Genomic DNA, 10,820 nt, shown 5'->3' on the forward strand with positions numbered 1-10,820 from the left:
CCTTTGTCCACTCATTTGGTAGGAGCTACAAAATATTTAAATTTTATATCTTCAGTGAGTGGCACTGGAAGTCGAAAAATTTCAATTGCCAAATTGTATAGTTTCGGCTCAGTGTTTTTGAGTTGTATCTTTTTAATTCAGTTTTCTTTTTGTCCCCTGATTTGAATAAATAATCTGGGTTTATCGGCCAAAATTCTGGAGAATGTGCAGGTAACTCGAATGCTATACTAGGAAAATGCCCATTTGGCGATGGAGGGAAGGATGTGGTCCCTAACGAAAGGAGCGGCCTCGCAGTGCGGTTGCTTCCTGTAAAATAAACCTGTACATATTTATTTACTTTTGTAAAGCTTGAGTTTCGAAAAATGGCTATTTTTTTTCCTCCACTTTGTCAAAATTTATTTGAGGTACTGAAAATGTGAAACCCTATTTGTAGTGTAGAGCATTGGCTGGGTCTTGAATGAAGGAAGAATAGTGCAGTATTGCTGTTTTGTACCACCTCTGCACAACATTCCGGTATTTAAGTAATTCAATAACTGGATTAAAGTAGGCTTTAAGAAACTGCCATAACTAATTTTGAAATTTATAACACTAATCTAGGTAAGAGCAGTTCTGCCAAATAGCTGTGTTTACCTTGCCAGTGGAAAATGAGTTTCGGCAGAATGTATTTTATGTTTCAAGTGGAGTTCAAGAAGTATAGACGTGAAATCGAACGCGGTGGAAATTTCTAAAACTCTCAACATTACGCATAGCGACTGGACACTGCCAAAGTTGGATTTCTTATGATGTGAGCAATGTTTGAAATGCCCGTTTTGAAGTTGTTGGCAGGCGATGGGGAAAACGCCCCGCTGACGTTTCGTCTTGCCATAATTGGTGGGTCGTTGGGGCACTCGTCCCTTTCCGCCTGTCACGGCTAATGGAAACATTGGACTTCTCTCTCCTCGTGCTATGAGGGGAGAAAGCGTGTTTTTCGTCTCCGCTGCAACAACAGACGACAACAAATGCCGACACTGAAATCCCTGCAAAGTGTCCGTAAAGCTGTGCGGAGAGCAAGTCGTCTGTTTCCCGTGCAGGATTTGCAGCGACGTCAAAATGACTCCGAGCTTTGAAGGGATAGTGGGTAGACCTCAATCTAGATGCCTCGAGCAGAGAGAGAGAGAGAAAGAAATGACTTTAATGGGGTCAATTAAAAACCCAAGAGGTGCTTCTCTGCTAAGTGGACCAGAGCCAACTGATCGACGTGAGCTGCCGAGGCCAGCCACACCTGCCAGTGTAGGGTGACCACCCGTCCCGTGACTCGCGGGACTGTCCCGCATTGAGGGCTCGTGTTTCGCGTCCCGCAAGGAACTCCCAAAATCTTCAAAATGTCCCGCATTTCACATTGTCGTAAAACTCACTTCACAGCGTATGGCGCTGCCAAACAATGGGGCACAGAGAAGCGCGGAGAACGCTGGTGAATGTGTGAATTGCGATGGTACACCATTTTCTGTCCAAGCATCGTGGGAAGCGACCGTCGTTCTTGCTGGAGATCTGTAATGCATGGGCCTTCGTGCCTCTCTTCCCTTGGTGGCAAAATATTGCAAGGGACAATTGCTCACCAAAAGTTGAAAATACATTATTTTATTTTCAAATCGTGCTGCGTCAATGCATAAAGGTTGCTGTGGAAAGCTTTTTTTCTTTTTTCTAGTAAGACGATCACACAAGGCAAGAAGACTGCAACTCACAACAATCAAAAACAACGTAAAATTTAAATCGAAAGGAAACGAGAAGCCATAAAAGATTTACTACTGCTTCTATCCTTTTGATGCATTGAGTTCTGTTGCAGTCGATTTTATGTTTTCAACTCGGACAACTTGTAGTGAAAATTATTTGAGCTTAATTGCCGCAATAATACAATTTGCAGCTGTATAATATGCTTTCAGACAAGACAGGATATCAAATGTGCTAGCAGAGCCGCATTTCGTGGCATGTGTTGATAGGTTTCCTCGAATAGTTATTTTTTCCATTGTTTTTTTAACCTGAGACTGGGTCAGAAGGCGGAAAAACAATTTTCCTCCACCTGCTCCAGTCTCGGGTTAAAAGGCAGCATAGTAAATTTCCATCAGCCCGACTGCGCATTAAGTTCGTTTTTGCAGTTGCCACAGCCGATATATATAGCCGTTCTTCTCTTACCTCTTTTCTAAACTTGATTTTGTGAAAACAATTGAGTCGTGAAAACGTTATTTGAAACTGAAACTGTGGAAAAACTTGAAAATCGGACTTCGAACTTTGAAAACTTGGATTAGAAAGAAATTCAAAATCCTCGAACTTTTTTTTTTTTTTTTTTTTTTTAATTTAGCGTTAAAAGAGAACCGAAACCTTCGAACTTTTCGAACTTTATGCAAAAAGAAATTCGAAATCTTCGAATTGTTCGAACTTCATGTCTATAAAAATTCGAAGCGTTCGAAGTTTTCGAATTTTTTTTTTTTACAAAGAATTTCGAAATATTCGAATTTATCGAACCTGAAGTAAAAAAATATTCGAAATATTCGAATTCGAAATTTTAGAAACCGTGAAAGCTTCGAAATTTTCGAATTCGAAACTCCGCTGTGGTCAAAAGTTGCGAATTTTTCGAAATCGAACCTCGGTCGGTACGAAAATATCGAAATTTTTCGAAATCGAACCTCAGTTCGCTTTGCAAATATCGAAACCTTTCGAAATCGAACCTAGGGTGGTTCGCGACATCCCTATTCATAAGGGAGTATGTCTGTTGCATGGTGAGTGTGTGCAGAAGCCGTCCTGTCTGTCTATGCTGGAAAAAGCGATGAAGAAACTTCATCGTGACGTCGCCGGTGGGAGGAGCCTAATCTCAATAGGCGGCGAACTCAACTGGCAGGGAACTTCATCGCGGCGCGTTGATGACGTCGACGGAGAGTGGCGATTGAGTTGAAACAACGTTGGTTGAAACTTCATCGGGATTTGTCCCCAAAATATGTCCCTAGAGGGAAGTGCGCAACGCCGCATCGAAGGGTCTTGTAAAAGCAACATTTTTAACTTCTGAAAATGTATAATGCGGTACAATCTAAATATAATTACCGGTGTCATGTCTAGGTCGCATGAATCATGTCTTTTTACGTAAGTGAAACAATTTAGATGATCGCAATGCGTGAGCTGCATCGCGATCGTGATGAATCGTCATGGCCGACGGTGGATGTCGCACGAAAAGTGCTCATGTGTCTGTACGAATAGAGTGCCTAGAATATATATTTCTAGGCACTGTAGTACGAAGATTTGCCTCACTTTTGGAATTTTTGCTGTCAAGTCTGGCTTTTTCACGTCGCGATTACCACTCGGCAGTCTGGTGGGGGACGTGAACCAAGTGTCCTCGCTGAACTCGAGGAGTAGGACAGAATCTTGGCCCATATGAGAAAGGTTCCTCGCTAAGACACGGAAGAAGGCGCATGATTTCGAGGGCGGACGCGCCTCGTCCGACGCCACTCGGCATCTCGGCTGCAGTGTCGGTAAGTAAGTGCATGGCATCTCAATGGGCGGTTTTAGCGTACCGTTGCCGTGCGCAGCGAAATTGCTACTGGGAGCTCGCGCTGTAACTTTGAAGCATGCTTTTCAGCCTTACCAGCCGTACCGTGGCCACCGCAGAACACGGTAACGGTCTCCTAAAACTTGCTACTTGTAGTAAAGAGAACTGTGTTGTTTTTGGTCTTATTGACTTTGCACGAGTGTGCTGCCTCGTGATGTTTCTTTGAAAGCTCGGATCGTAGCGCTCAAGCTGACGAGTTAATTTCTCTAGAGCTGTGCATGAGGCACTCCGATACCTGAATTCTAAAGTGTAGGCAATTGGGCATTACATCAACGCGGAACCAGAAAGGCTGCCAATTTGTTGTGCGTTAACTTGTGTTTGATTGGATGATGCAGGAATCATCTGCTGTGGCCAATGGTGCTATTGAGGACCCAGCACAGATGGCAGCTCCACCACCACCAAATGGTGGGTATAAAAAACAGTGTGGATTCATCTCCATAATACGTGGTTTGCGCCTGTGTCAGGACATGTATTTTGCATGAGTGCCGTCGGTAGCCTCATGCTGGTGGCCATTGATGTTGTGGGGTTGCAGCTTTGCTACACTGTGATCATGGTGAACTGCACTGGCTCCAGTGGCCCAAAGTGACAGCTTTTGTACCCATCTCAGCAATTGCACGAAAATGTGAACATGACCTGCACTGTGCATAACTATGTAGAAGATGCTGTCATTCACTTATTGTGCCTGGTCAGTAGCTCCCAAGGTGACTATAGGTCCAACCATGATGTTTCTAGCAAGGTGACACCTCAGCAAGACTTACAAAAACTTAAGTGTACACATGGTGCAGAGACAATCCATACATGGTTACTTGAGTTTTGTGTCAGACAAGACACAGATCCAATTAATGAGACTGTGTCAGGAAAAAGACGGTGCCTCCGGTCCTGTTTCCCAACAGCAACCTGCTTCCACCGAACATCTCCGGCAGCATTACATCTACCCACTGCCCTGAAATTGTCAAGGGAATGACACTAAGACAAAACTGGCTCACCAATTCCAAAACTGGTGTCTGCTATTTATATAAAAGGTCCACTTCTAAAAATATTTGCTGCAATGGGCTGTGGAAGCAGGACGCACCTGGCTGGGCATTGCCTGTCGAACTCGGCAAAATCATCGGCGTGCAGTTTTGTATACTTCTCTTCATTTTTTGCACTCAGGTATTCACGTCCTCCACTTTTGGCTAGATATCACAATCTGTCACAGTTGAGAGTAAGTAGCACATGGTTCTCGCCACCACACAGAGCAATATTTTCTGCGTACTGAACTGGACAAACACGGACAAACTTTGTCATCATCACTTGACGGTTTAAACTTCTGCCTAGGCTTAGCCCAAGTGCCTGCACTAGCACATATTTCCCCGCACGTCTCCGAGCAAGCGCGCCCGTGGCCGAATGGTTCTCGTACTTGGTTCCCGCACAAAGGGCCAAGGTTCGATTCCTGGCCGTGCATGCACCTTTTTGTTAATGTCCCGCACATCCGCCAAAATTTCGGGAATGACAGATGGTCAGGTGACGAATGAACAGAAACTAAATGTTTAATTTGGCAAACTGGTGCCGAAAACAAAAATACACAGAGGTAGTATCACAGGCATCGAACGTCGGCGGAGTAGCACGATTGAGCGCAAGAGCCAGGCTCTCTGTATCGCCACGCAGAGCCCCTCATGTATATGCGTGGACTTCTGGAACAATCGACATAGAAAGTTTGGTGCTTAGCATTCTGACTTTGGACAAGCAATGGGATTCTTGAATTAAACCGGAATGCAACATTTACAGAAATAACAAAAAGGTGCATGTGCGGCCAGGCATCATACCTCAGCCCTTTGTGTGCAAGCTAAGCACAATAACCATTCGGCCACGGGCAAGCTTGCTCGGAGACGTGCATGGCAATATGAGCAGCCTCTGCCATTAACCACATCTGACATGTACCAAGTGGTGGTCACCAACACGGTGCCCTTGGAAGTACTCAAAGGTCTTGTCTTTTATACTGACATGACATTACCTGCAAACCATGTATGCATGCTACTGAAACTGTGTCGTGTCAGCTGTGCACCAGTCATCAGGTAGAGCTGCAGTGGAAAAAGATAAGCACAAGCGACCAACGACCGGAGCAGCAAAATCGCGACACACGGTGGTGGACGGCACAAAGCAGCCCATCCTAAAGCTTGCATTCCGAAAGCTATCTTATCCCTCAATTTTCTGACAGCCACCAAGGTTGAGACATGGAACATGACTGGCACTTGCTATCGGCGCGCTCGGGAACAATAGCGCTGCCTGTCGCAATTTTGCTACTCCGGTCATTGGTCACTTGTGCTAATCTTTTTCAGCTGCAGCTGTACACTGCCACCCTGGATGGTGAGGGCCTGAACTGCCTCCAGCTGCACTGTTTAGGACCTCTCGCCCACTCAGCGGGAGCAGCTGGTTGCATTGCAAATGCTGCTGGGCACCCAACATTACAGCACGAGTGCCCTAGATGTAGAGAAGTGCAGTCAAGGTCTAAAATTGGCTGGCAAGCATTGTTTGGAGAACCGTCGAAAGAAAACCTGTGTCATATGGCACTAATGAATTATTCCAGGCCAAGTTTCTTCGTCCTTGCTTTATTGAGTTACACCCAGAGCAGCTTGGGCTCACAGTCTTTGTTGTTTGCTCAATGCAATGCGGAAGAGCTGGACTTCCACAGCACCAAAAACATTGACGGGAACAACAGTTAACTTGTCATTGGGAATCAGTTATGACAGACAGTTATAGCATAAAGGAAAGTGAATGCAGGACTCTTCTGTTTTCGCTCCTTTTCATTTTCGGACCTTGTGTTGTGTTTCGAAGTGAGTGATTTCCAACTTTTCACTTTCCATTTTTCATGTGATGGACAGAGCAGGCCTGTCTGCTGCAAAGTAATTGGATCATGCTAGGTGCACATTGCTCAAGGCTGCTTGCTTCATAGGTTGCGTGTTGTACTGGAAGACCCACAGCATGAGCTTGCTGGTCTGGGCAGTTCCTTGGTTAGGACGGTGCCCGCATAAACAAAATGTCTTTCAGAAGTCTCGCATTCTTGATAATTCCAGCACTGCATAAGAGTTCTAAAAGAAGATAAAAGCAGTGGTATGCCATACACTACTGCTCACGACACCCCTGGGATTCTCTTGTTCTATGCAATTTCTGTAACATATAGTCTTTAAAAATGTTTGTTTTTATAAACATTCACCCTTTTCGTGTGCTTTGTTTGCAGGCTGTGGAGGGACAAGCAGCTGCAGATAGCCAGCAGTCATCTTCACTGACCACACTCGTGCTGCCCCTCATGGGGGTGCAGAATTTCCATGCACAATAAAACATGCTCCCTAGGCATCATTTTGCGTCTGTCATGATTTCAGTATAGCATGGAAAAATGGTTTGCAGCACTACCTTGGTCATACCCGACAAAATGGTCATAACATCGAATACAAATTTTAGGTCAGGAAATCTCGGTGCAATTGTTTATGTGCCGGGACTCGTATCTCGACTTCAGATGTCGATGTATATTTCATATACAGGGAACCAGAAATTTCACAATTAACGGTGACATGGCGGTGCAAGTTCAATCGTCCAGATACCAGCAACCACAGTTAATTCTTCACCTTTTCTTCCTCTATGCTTGGAACAATATACTGTTAGAGCCAGAATGCTTATGCAGTCAATGGGAAACAAGATGCCACCCATGAGGAGGCCCTCTTTATTCTCTATTCTAATGCCTCGACGTTTCGCTTATGCGGTTTGCATTTTTGCAAGGTTACCCTGCCAAAAACATTGTGTTAAAAAGCTTTTTCAGAAACATCAACTTATTAAAAACTTCCATTTTTAGGTGCCATACCAAAACTCTGTGTGAACTGTCTTTTAGGTAGACCACTCTACAGCCAAAAGGACTTACTGTGTCTACTTGATTTGGCAAGTTACAAAGTATGACAAAACATTGCAAGCGGATACACACAAGTATATTTCGCAGATGTGACGAGAGACAAAGCTCGTAGTAGCCTCAACAGCTGCCAGGCTTCAAGTTTGAGCAGGGAGACCCTGGTAGGCAGCACATACTTGCAGAGGTGGCCACCTCTCAGATTTTCAGCACTGCACAGCGTGTCCTCTGCTGTCAAAGCTTACACCGTCCTCGGGGACGGACTCTTGGGGCTCAAGGGAGAGGCCCCAAAATAGAGCTATACAAGCCCGCATTGTGCAAAAAGTCAAATGATGTTGCTGCGCCTAGCACCTTTGCAACCACCGGAACCTGCTTTTCAGCATCCAATTCACTGCTCTACTACAGAATCCTAAGCAATGCTTTTTGTTAAGCTTGGACTCAGAACAGCAAAGCATCCATTGGGGTTGTGAGGAATTGGTGTGCAAGCATGGCTTCAGGGTTTTGTCGCTGTCACCTGCACACAACAATGAGGCGGTATCTGACATGAATGTTTCATAACCTTTTTAGTTGTCCAAAAGCACATCAAGACTAGATAGAAATTCTATATGCTAATGCAGCCTCTACTTGGAGATAGTAGTTGCATAGCGTCCCCAAAAGGCTGAAAATGTAATAATAAAAAAGTTAAAAAAAAAGTGGAGATATCCCACTTGTCTTGCACAATACCCAAAATTCTGCCTTCGGAGCAAAAAGGTGTCAATTGAGTTAATAATCTCTTTATTTTCCTTTATATACAAAGGTGGGAGATGGGACATATAATGACAAACGTCAAGCTGCATGGCTTGCAGCTTGACAAGGCGCCCTACCCGGTGCGGCAGAAAAGCAGCAGAAACGTTTCAGACAACACAAGCAAAAGAACAAGATACTGTACCAGTTTGAACCTGCAATCGTAAAATGAAAACGTACACAACGTGCTGCAGCAGAACAATTTCCAGATGTTGAGGCCCGAGATATTTGGATGATACACATGCAATCACGAGTAAGCTTGAATCCGTGCGACTATCTCACGCGACACTCATCACGGTGAACGAGGCACCCGTTTTCTACCGAGAGCTCTCGTGCAAGCGCAATGAGAAAATGTGTATTGAGCACAACACCACTGAATTCGCATCGCTGAACTTCTTGGTCGTCGTCTTTCCGTCCTCACTTGGCGCGCGAAGCCCACCCACCTTCAGCCCCGGGTTATCGATTATTGCCTCTGTAGCATCCAAAGAATGCGACTCGCAGCACAGCGACACACGGTGACGTCTTCGTCGCAGCAAAATGTGCCGCCAGCAACGCTCAAAGAGAGCACTTGCTGCTCGGCGGTCACCATATGGGGCCCCGCGACGCTGCCAAAGCTTCCACGGCAAATGTCAGCACCAGCGAGTGTCGGGCAGTATTCCCCGATTACGTCCCTGACGAACCTTGAACGGCGAACACATAAAAACGTAGCGATAGTCCGCTTTGGTCCGCCCCGTCCGCGAGCTTGAACGTCGCCATCTTCATTGACTTTGGCAACTTTTGCTGCCCGACTACTACAAAGTTGTCTCCATCGCCAAACTCAATCGTGACGACATTTTGACGTCACCGCGAACTTCATTATTTCACCAGCATAGCTCGAACTCCATCGGAATCCGTAGGGAAAAACTCAATCGCAACGTCACATCACGTGACCAAAAGGGCAGCCAATCAGCGACCGATTGAGTTAACTTCATCGTTGAGTTTGCGATCTAGCATGGAGCGTAGCGGGATATCCCCACACAGTATGCGGCGCATTAAAGTCCCTGCCGAGAATGATATTACGTTGGGATGGGAATGTGCGGAGATATGTAAAGAGGGAAGAAAGAAGAGATGATGATTTAGGAGGATTATAGACTTAAAGGACACATGCAAAGGAAAAAAAAAATTTTTTAAACGACTTAGATGGAAAAAGGACGCCATAAAACGATTTTACAACGAAGAAAAAAAATTTTTAGAGCTATATTTACGGCGCAAAACGCATTTGTAGTTGGCGCCCGCGGGCACCGCGGAAAAGTGGTCTGTATTTATCACGTGACTGGTCTTTATTTATCACGTGGTGCTTGCGCTCTTTCGGAAGCTTCCTATGGCCTCTGAAAGTAACTTATTCATCTTTGTTTGAAGTATAACAAAAAACCAAGACGAATAAGTAACTTTTAGAGCCCAAAGGAAACTCCTGAAAAAGCGCAAGCAGACGTGATAGACCTGTGCGCCGGTCAGACGACGGCGGCGGCGCCCCGAAGCAGACGAACTTGTGCGGCGGCGGCGACGGCGGCTTGGAGAAACGCGTTGAAGCGGCGTTCGCACAACGCTCAGCGTGCGGCGGCGACGCAGCGCGGCGGCGCGCGGGCCTACCACGTGACCAGCAGCGGCTCCCGCGAGCGCCAACTACAAATTCGTATAGCGCCGTAAATATAGCTCTAAAAATTTTGTTTCTTCGTTGTAAAATCGTTTTATGACATCCTTTTTCCATCTAAGCTGTCTAAAAAAAATGTTTTTTTCCTTTGCATGTGTCCTTTAACTAAAGTGAGGGGTAAGGACGGGGGGGTCTGGATAGTAGGATAAGGCAGTTAAGTAAGGGAGGAGAGTGTCTGGAACCTCTTCAGTGACAAATGCAATCTGCGAATGTAAATGGAGGAGAGCAGCATGACAGCGTCGGCATGTAGACCGCGGTATCCCGGTACTTTTTTGGGCATGCTACGTTTCTCGGAGAAGAAGAAAGTGTGGGAGTCTGTGTTGTGTTAGGAGCCATTGCTGTAAGAAGGTATGATTTGTGGAGGGGCTACGACAGTTCCATTCTATTAGTGTGATTTCCATGGTCCTAATTAGGAATCGGGGTCAGGAGAGATGAGGAGGGCACCTGGCCAAAGTTTTGGAGATTTGGCGTCCAAGGCTGCGGGGGCTTCGTGACTGCGGTTGATGAACTGGATTTGCTCATCCATGGGTGTAGGGATGTCGGTGAGATTCTTGGTGAATGTATGTGTAAGGGTGTTGAGTGATCCTGTGAGCATGGTTATTAGTTCCTCAAGATGGGCCATGTGTTTGTCCTGAAAGTCAATTCTTTGTATTGCTTGTTGGGCTTCAACAACTGTGGCAAGGGTGTCAATGCGCTTGACCAGCCCTGCCACAGCAGTGTCAAGTCGATCAAAATGTTGGGAGAGGGCGGGAGGGGATGGAACAGGCGCTGTGGGCCGTGGCTGGCTCACCTGTGTCATGTCGATAGCTGACTGCAGAGAAGCTGGGACAGTGGAGGCTGATGATGTTGTGGTTAATGTTTTGGTGGTAGCCTGCAATTCCGCAGGTTGTTGGTGAGCC

Source organism: Ixodes scapularis, unplaced genomic scaffold, assembly GCF_016920785.2.
Source record: "Ixodes scapularis isolate PalLabHiFi unplaced genomic scaffold, ASM1692078v2 PGA_scaffold1__304_contigs__length_218370807, whole genome shotgun sequence".
In the NCBI taxonomy this organism is placed as follows: domain Eukaryota; kingdom Metazoa; phylum Arthropoda; class Arachnida; order Ixodida; family Ixodidae; genus Ixodes; species Ixodes scapularis.